Source organism: Rhinolophus hipposideros (assembly GCF_964194185.1).
Source record: "Rhinolophus hipposideros genome assembly, chromosome: 16".
Taxonomy (NCBI): domain Eukaryota; kingdom Metazoa; phylum Chordata; class Mammalia; order Chiroptera; family Rhinolophidae; genus Rhinolophus; species Rhinolophus hipposideros.
In genome coordinates, this window is record NC_138062.1 from 1,074,130 (window position 1) to 1,083,403 (window position 9,274).

Below are 9,274 nucleotides of genomic sequence, written 5' to 3' on the forward strand. Positions count from 1 at the left end.
AATCAATGTCTGGAGAGAAAAGAGGACAGAAAAAGAAAGAGCCCATACCTTTTTCACATATACAAAAACCTTTGCTATTTATATATAGTAGGTGAAAAATTGTCAAATAATGTCTTATATTTGAATCTGTTGATTTCTAATGAAAATGCCATGGTTTCATGCTGATTGTTCATCTTCACAGTAGAATATGTTAAATCAGGAATTATATTTTAACTTAAAAAAACAATAATTGGGGGGAGAATTTCCCCTTGCTGTTATTTCATATTACATGAAAACCCTCCCAGAAATAGTTTACTCGTGGTATTTGAGCAGTTACTATCAGTGACATTGTTTAAACATAAGGAATGTTCACGGCAAGTTATTTGCGTTTTGGGGCCTTCAGTTTCTTAATCCACAAAATAAAGGGAATATTTCACTATCTCATAGGATTATTGTGAGGATTTTGTTAAAATTGAAAACAAATGGAGACCAGCCTTGAAAATTCCATGAGCAGACAGAACCGGATTAATCTTGCAAACAGCTTAATGTAGCTTATTTTGCAAGATGAACTTGACCTGGATCATGTCTTGCTTGTGCCTCTGGAAACATAGGCAAAACTTGAACTGTTTCCCAGGGTTGATATGAGGGAACCACTGACCAATTCCCTGGCATTTAAGACATTCTGGATATAAACGGTCACTGGGAGTTAATGTCACGGCTCGCTCACTGTGTGAGCTGCGTCCTGACAACACAGCCGGAGCCCACCCAGGCTTAGGTGTAAGTGTGTGGCTTGCAGACTGCCTGCTTGGTGTGTGCACAGTAAATCCATGCTGAGTACCACATCAGTCATTGCTTTTACTTTGGCTAGTTACGGACCCTTGACAATTGAGAGTATGTGTACATAGGTATATGCGCCCATTCCAAGCACTTTCTATAACAGCATTATAATAAGCAACAACGGTGGCCGGTTAGCTCAGTTGGTAGGAGCGCGGTGCTAATAGAACAGGTTGCTGGTTTGCAACCCGCATGGGCCATTGTGAGCTGCGCCCTCCTTAAAAAACAAACAAACAAACAAACAAACAAAATACTAAAGAAGTAGGAAATTAAACACACCCAAGTGTACACATACACACAGAAATAAACGCACCTCCAGATCCCCCGACATTTTTGAGAGCACACTTTGGGCCCATATTAGAGCCGTCCTTTATCAATGACGAGAGAAAGGACTAGTCACTGATAGCAACTGTAGGAAAACGTATCATTGCCAGGGCTGAGTTTCCCAGGTGCCTCAGTGGAACGTTTTCCCACCTGCAGACCCCCTTGTGTAAGGCTTTAGGAGGCAGAGCTGTGGACAACCTCCATCCCCACTGCCCCAGCACTGGTAAAAGGGTCAACACCTGTAGCCTGCAGTAGAGAAAACACAGCAGATAAATGGTCAGTGTACTTTCTGTAAGTGGGAAATTTTTGTGGTGTAGGAAATAGTATTGTTGAAGTGAAGTGAGGATTTGATTCTAACTACCGCCGTGCAAGCTGTAAGCAGGTCACTGAACTCTGCTTGTAGGATCTAGAAAATACTCGCTAAGAATCCCGAAATACCTCGTCCACATTTCACATTATAAACGTAAGACTTGTAACACCATCCACCATGTCAGGATGCAAAGCGGGCAGTCTTTGGACAAGGAGTGCAGCCCATGGAGTTCCTGAAACCGAATGGAATTAGAAAAATTCTCCCTTGCCGAGCTCCCCAAGACAATTAGGTGAGTCGGGTTTCTTTGCATTCTGAGATTTTATATCATGGCTTCTGAGTGCAGAACTGGAGACCTCCTTGGTCCTTGTAGGCGGACCTTGCCGAATCTCCAGGCTCCAGACCCTTTGATAAGACACCCAGAGTTGCTAGCGCTTAGCACCATCCTGCTTTGTCTGCAGTGAGAATGCATTAGTTGCGTAAGTGAATGAACAATTGTCAGAAATTCAACACTAGCTTAAATGCTAGACTCACATCCTCGGAAGAAAATGCCGTTTCTGTTACGTCTTGAGGTCTTACTTTTGCCTGTTTTTGGAGTTCACAAAGGTACCACCTCAGACAGCAGGTCAGAATTTGCAAAGCTGGTTTCTCTAGTAAAGGAGCACAGCGTAGGGAGAGTAGACATGTCCTGCTCTGTGGAAACTGCCCTGGCGCCCCGCAGGTTATGCACAAAGAATGGTGGGCGGCCAAACAGCCCAGTGAGACATAGGCTCATTCGGCCTCGGTGGCTTGGAGATGGGCATTTTCCAGAGCGGGGCATTTTTCTGGTTTCCTGTCTGCCGGATTCTCCTGGTTCAGTGATGTGTGACTCCCTCCATTCACAACCGTTCTGATTCATTTCCTGGCTTTCTACACTCTTTCCTGGAGTAGTGCCTTCTTGGGCTGTCATCTCAGAAGCAGACCTCTCTTCCTTCTTTGGACCTACCCCCAAATCAACTATATTCAACCCAGACCTTTTAGGTGAAGACTTGACCAAGTGAAGCCCAGACCCATGTATTTTTAGCTCTGCCACAGATAAAATAACATACTCCTTTGTGCTTCTTTACTTTGAACTTACACGTCCATTTTTACATCATTTTATTGACTCGTAAGAGAAATACACATGCTAGTGCCGCCTGTGCAGGTTCTATAACGGGGAAAGCCCTGTGGTGACCTCAGTTCAAGGTTGTGAGGTGCTCAGGTCCAGGGAGCGGTCCTCTGCCCCACGGCCAGGCTTTCTCCCTGAGACTCCAGCACATCTGGAGGGAACGCAGAAGATGCCTGGGAGTTTCCATCCCATTGCTCAGACCTCACTTCCAGCCCCTGTATAAATGTGGGAAAACAATGTGGTTACTACCATGTTTGGGAAAATAGCTGTCTAGATGTTTTGTCCTTAGTTTTTTAACCCATTAGTGTGAAGATTTACTCACTACGCCTCTAAAACTCCTGGAGTTAACGATACATTTGATGTAGAGGACAAGTATCAGAAGTAATGGCAACTGTCGTATGTATGTCAACTTGCATTTTTAAAAATTAATACTTGAAGCTGCAGAGCACCAGAGGGTCTCAGAGGAAAGAACTAATGATTTTTTGTCTCTTGTTTTTAGTTGGAATATAGTGACACAATAAAGTGTATTCTCAAGTTACGGAAAATATCCATGGCTGTTTTCTGGTAGAAAGATCTATTTTAGAACATGTGATTAAACTTTGGTGTGTTTGCATATCCAGTGCAACTGCATATACTTGTTTTGTGCTCATGACTGGAGACGAGCATGATGGCAGCTTATTATTATTATTTCTTCCCAACACTTAATGAAAACATCCTTCTGATTATGACCTCATGGTCAGGATTTTGTCCCTGTGTAGGTCTTCAAGGGCTGCAGAGAAAAATTTTTGTGCCAGGACTACTGCCTACTCCAATTTGAGGCCTGTGTGAAAAGGCAGAGAAGGAGGGAGAATGGGGCCAGCACAGAATCCGGGGTGTGTAACATATTCTGCCCATTGCTGACATGTACTTGGAACTCCCCTGAGCAAAACTATGCATCACGTATTTGTAAGAACAGTCTTACAGTCAGTTTACACATGACCCCACTTCCTTCCAAGGATGAGGTGCCCACAGCAGGGGTGGCCGTTGGTCAGCAAAACGATGTGCAGAAGGTGGGCTCCAAACCTGGCTCATCACTGGGCCCTCGTGGTCTCTGTGCCATGAGAGTCCACAGCTCTAAGCTGTGTCCTGAGAAATCTGTTTTTAAAAATCTCTGTGCTAGGCAGCGATGATTGTCACGGCCAGAGAGTTGACTGGAAGTGTCTCTTTGGTGGGCCTCACGTTTGTCATTCCATAAGGGAAGTGAGACCTGCTTGTAGAGCGCTGTGACAGGAGGAGAAGCCGTGTGTAAAACACCTGCCCCAAATCGTCCCTCAGAGGACGCCTGCTATTGTTGAAACCGGTAATACGTGTGGTAACGCAGAGGAAGACCTGTAACCAGGAGATTTGTCAAGTCAAATTAGAGAAGAGTCTGAAGGCTGAGACTTGCGAAGCTGAGGGTTAAGCAATAGTGTAATAAAAAGCGGGAATGGTGCTTGAGCACATGGATGAGCAATTCCGAGTGAAGAGGGAGGCCCCGAGGCTGGCCGGGGTGAACAGGGCGGTCAGAACCAGGGATGTCGGACAGTGTTGAGGGATCAGCTGGAGAGGAAACCAGCCAGCCCTCAGGGGAGTCCCTGGACTGCAGGTGAAGGCTGGTCATAGTGCCCGGGCAGCCGCTCAGAACCAGGAGCGGCCGCCACCGGCCAGAGCGTGCGTGTCGCCCAGCACCACTTCTGGTCGGGCCCTGGATCTGGGGACAGGGCTCGGGGGCAAGGTGGGTGCAGGCATATGGGCCACACAGTCTGGGGCGATCGCACAGGTCCCCTGTTAGCCCCCATCTGTGGACGTGAAGAAGCTGATCACATTCAGCCAAGGCCGCTGAAATTGTTCTCAGCTTTGAAAAGAACGTGCTCAAGTAGGTGTGCCTTTCGTGACCATAATATGGCACCGCAGTTTTATTAATTAGCGTAGAAGGTTTTCTCTCAATGCAAAGGTGAGAAAGAAAGGGTGTCTTTGCACCTGGGGGAGAAAGGCAAAGACTTTCCCTAGCAGGAAAACCTGAACAGAGACTTGAAGGTAAGAATGAGGGCGTCTTATTGAGAGAAAACTGGTCACCCTGTGCAGCTGTGTGGGCTGCAGGTGGAGGTCGGGCCTGAGGACGGGTGGTCGGTACATCCAGGCTGCGCGGCAATGAGCTGCCCTCGCTGAGATTCTACTACCGCTCCAGTTGTAGGGTCATTACAGGTTTAAAACCAACCCAAACGTAATCCTTCTTCATATTTTACTTTGGTACCGATATTCTATTCCTTTGACGTGCATGAAATTATTCATATGGGTTTAATCCTGCTATTTACTTGTGTAAGTACTAGATAGAACCAACCAAGGATTCATTTCTTGTTTGAATGCTATTTACTCAAAATGTGTAGCAACACCATTTGAATACTTAGGCTCGGGCATGGCCATTGAAAACTGCACAGGATCTAGGACATTTTAGAGGTCTGACTTGCTGTTGCATCAAGTATTTTAAGGTACATTAAACATTGATTATACATAATTAACTAAGTTGAGTTCCAATGCAGTTGAATAGTTGATATAATGTACTATTTTGTGTATATTTAGTTATTAGTTAACAGTAATTTCAATATATAATTTTCATATTTTAGAGTCAGTAATCTTTTTTAGAGTCTTGAAAATCTGGCAAGCCCAGATGCAGTGCTTTTAAAGATTTATGGAAAAACAATTGGCCTAAGAGTGCAGTTTATTTCCTATATGTAGGATAACCTCTGAGAAAAAAAAAGTGTCTTCAGACTCACTGTACAAGAGTATGTGAGAATGTGTGTTGGTCCATCAAATATGCTTCTCACACTAGGATTTAGTGATAAGTTTGGGGGTTGGAACATTTTACACTTTTGTGGCTTCTTTTGTTTAGGATTTTGTAAACTTCTCGAAGACACAGCCTTCCTTTTTAGGCCTCGTTCTATCCTCAGGATTCAGTCCCTTCTGCCTAGTGAGAGTTTATAGCTTAATTGTTTCTTTAAATCTAACCACCTTTTTAATTTTTAAAAATAAGTTCAAACTTCCGCTTATCATTGTCAGTGAAGTTCCTCCACTCATGCCAGCTTGCAGAAATCATGTTATCAATAGATAAACTGTGCAATACTTAAGAATTTACTGCTGATTTCCTAAATTCTAACTAACATTTTTTTTAAAGGTCAGCATATGCGTCTTTATATTAAAAATAATCTTCTCAAAGTTTACATCTTTGCATGTATTAGTGAGCTCTATGTCAGCATTGAACTCAATATATACAGAGGGTGCCAAAAAATGTACACACATTTTAAGAACGGGGAAAAAACTGTCTTAAAATTGTAATACTCAATATATATTGATAACAAAAGATGAATACAAGTCTGTGTGTGTGTGTGTGTGTGTGTGTGTGTGGCACCCTGGAGATATAAGAAGAAAAAGAACACCTGCCATTTCACAGACTTGCTAATAAAATTCTGTTACAAAGTAACAAGTTCCTTTGTTATTTTCTAGTTTAAAGACAACGTATATTATAAACATTGTAAAACCTCATATATATTTTGTTTAAAATGAGTGTTGAAAGGTGTTGTGCCACCTGGAGAGTAGCTAAGCATGCCTCTGGGTAGTTTGGGTGGAGGTGTGAGAGTGAACTCAGAGGAAGGAAAACAGGACCACCCAGGGCATGTGCAGGGAGGGGCCGAGCTCACCTGAGGCGACCGCACCGCCCTCTTCTTACACTCCAATAAAGAGTTTATGGGATGGTGGAAGACTGGAATGGATCTAATGGGCATACACGCCTACATTATTATATGTAGTGGAGTAAAATCAGATGTGTTTTTCTGTGATTAATTTTTATTTTATTTTATTTTATTTTAAAAGGAAATTATATTACCTGCTGAAATATCACCCATTTGGAAAATATAGAACATATGGCACAGATAACATCTATAAATACCAGTAAGAGGGATTAATTCAGAATCTTTTTCTGTTGCAGGGCATTTAGGATCAGAGAACAATAAATCTTTGGGCAGTGTTTGAATTTGTAAAAACTGAAAGTGACAAAAGAAGCAAACATATCTAGCCAGCTTAAGTCATTTGATACTCTTACAATGTGTCCTCGTTTCTAACAGAGAAACACAAACGTTAGTTATTGAGGATGAAATATACCATTCACTCACACTATCCACAAATTTCCTTAGCAAGCTTGGTTACATCTAAATGCCTCTAGATTGGAACAAAATAACTCATTCGGTTTTGCCTGAGTCTATGCAAGGAAGTACTTTTTATTCTTTAGAGAAAAGAGAAAGGAATGAGAGAGAGTTCACAGAGCAGGGAGAAAAAGACATCTGCATGGTCTGAGGGAATAGTGTGATGGAAAAGCCTGCAGCGAGACCTCTGTAGGCTGGGAAAGTGCTGGAATTCCTGAGAAGAGCTGAGTCTAAGTGCAATAAAGGCATTCCCAATACGGAGGCCACAGAGTAGGGTCCAAAGTATATTTGTGGAGCTTAATCAAATACCTTATGATATACTTGAATATCTGGTTCATGTTAAAAAAAAAAAAAAGCACAGTTAAAAAATTCTGCAGCTGCTGCTCTCCTTTGCCAAGGCTGCTGCCATGGCAACCACAGTCCACTTCTGACCAGTGTGGGTGTTTCAGGCTCATGCCCTTAGTGATCCTCTTTTTGCCATTTTCAAGATGCTGGCTCTTCTTGCCCAAACGGTACCGGCAAATGCTGATGCGAGAAGTCCAGGGATGGAGAACAATGCTCTTCAACTACCCAAGGTCAAAGCCCTGAATTCTTCTGAGCCGAGGGGAAAGATCTGGAACGAAGAATGAAAGTGTTCTGCTACACCAACGGTGTGTGTTTGTTTACTCTTGTGTGGGTGCTGTGCTGGCTAAGGGAGCAGCCCACCTTGCTGCCCCCTGGAATGTTCTAGCAACAGGCTGGGAAGAGTGATGGGCACTGAGTCCACACTGGGCTCTTCTGGGTGCTTGCTTCCCAGAAGAAACTTAACTTCAGAGGAGGCATTCCAGTGTCTCCACTTTCTTGTTTAAGAAACCTTAGTCAAGGTCTTAAAACCTTTTGTTAAATGGAGATGAAAATACCTACCTCCCAGTACAGCTCTGCAGAGTAAGTCAAGTGTTTTTAAACAGACCAATATGATACTCGTGATAACAATAGGGGTGATAACTGGTACAAGTTGAACTGTGTCCTCCTCAGAATTCCTACTTTGAGTTCCTGCTCTCCAGCTCTGCTGGATTTGGAGATGGGCCTGGAAAGAGGCGACTAAGCTTAAATGAGGCCAATGGGGCAGACCCCGCTCTATCTGACGGGTGTCCTTGTGCGAAGAGAAGGTTTGGGCACCAGAGCAACAGGAAGAGGGAGACCATGGGTGGATGCGAGGGAAGGCGGCCTCGCCTGATGCCAGCCAAGGAGAGCGGCCTCAGAAGAGAGCAAACCCCAGGGCTGCCTCTGGGCCTTTCCGCGCCCAGGACTGGGGACAGCATGTGGCTGTCGTTGAAGCCGGTGCTGTGGTGCTGTGTTACCGCCGCCCCAGCGGACTTGGGCGGGGACTCACAGGTTCAGAGCCTGCGGCTTCTGTAATGGGTGCCGCTTCGTGGTGGGGCTGTGAGCTGACTGAGGGGAGGATGAGGACGCCGGGGGCAGCTCTTCTCCACGGTGCCTTGGTCCGCGGGGCCCCTGGCCAGCTGGACGGATGCGCTCGTGCGCCTCTCAGTCCTGCGAGGACGGGGAGAACCGTCTGGGACAGTAACTGTCAGTCCTTCCCAGGCTACCTGTGCTCCGCGCTTCGTCCTGACTGCACTCTACTTAATGAGCAAATAACGTCTGCTGTTGTATCAAAATGATAGTCACCATTCTTCCTGTGAAAACTAAAATACACAATGGTGGTTCAGATTTTCCCTTTCCTCAGGTTTTCTTTCTTTCTCTCAAATTTTGAGTGTGAAGTGAATGTAAATGAGAATCCACTCCGGAGTATTTATTTGTTTGCTGCATTTTTGCAAGACATCCTATACTGGCCCAACTTGGCAGCTCACCCAGCCCTTACTCTCTCCTTAAGTATAAGAATAGTCAGTTTCACTTCCTCACATTTTAGTATAAATTTCTCCATTCTGGTGAATATGAATGCGTTTATTTTTCTCAGCAGGGCAGGCAGGAGGAAGTCTGAATGTCTGAATCCCAATTCAAAATGCAAATTTAGTCTAAGTCAAAAATTGGGAGAACCACTGAATACACGAGTCGTAGTAGTATGATGGTCCAAGAATGCCATTAAAATTTCTGTTGGGTAAGATTTCTGTGTGTATGTATTATGTATTCACGTATGTGTGTACTATTGAATAGGTCATGTTAGAGGTGACCTATATTGTCTGTTTATCTATTACCTATTTCCTAGAATACCCATTTTAACTTAGGACATAGGTGCAGACTGGGTAATGATTAAGCCTTAGAAAATTAATTAAAATGACAATTCTTGCAATGAGGTCACACAGCTCTGGGTTGTCGGTACCAAGGTACATGTTGCTTTGCGTGTGATCACCGGCTGTGACTTAGTTTTAGGCGCTTTCTTGACTAATACTTTGGTTCACTTACCTAAGAGAGACAGGAGCAGTCAGTGAGAAAACTCACTCAGCCTGTAGTGACTGCAGGCTGTGTCAG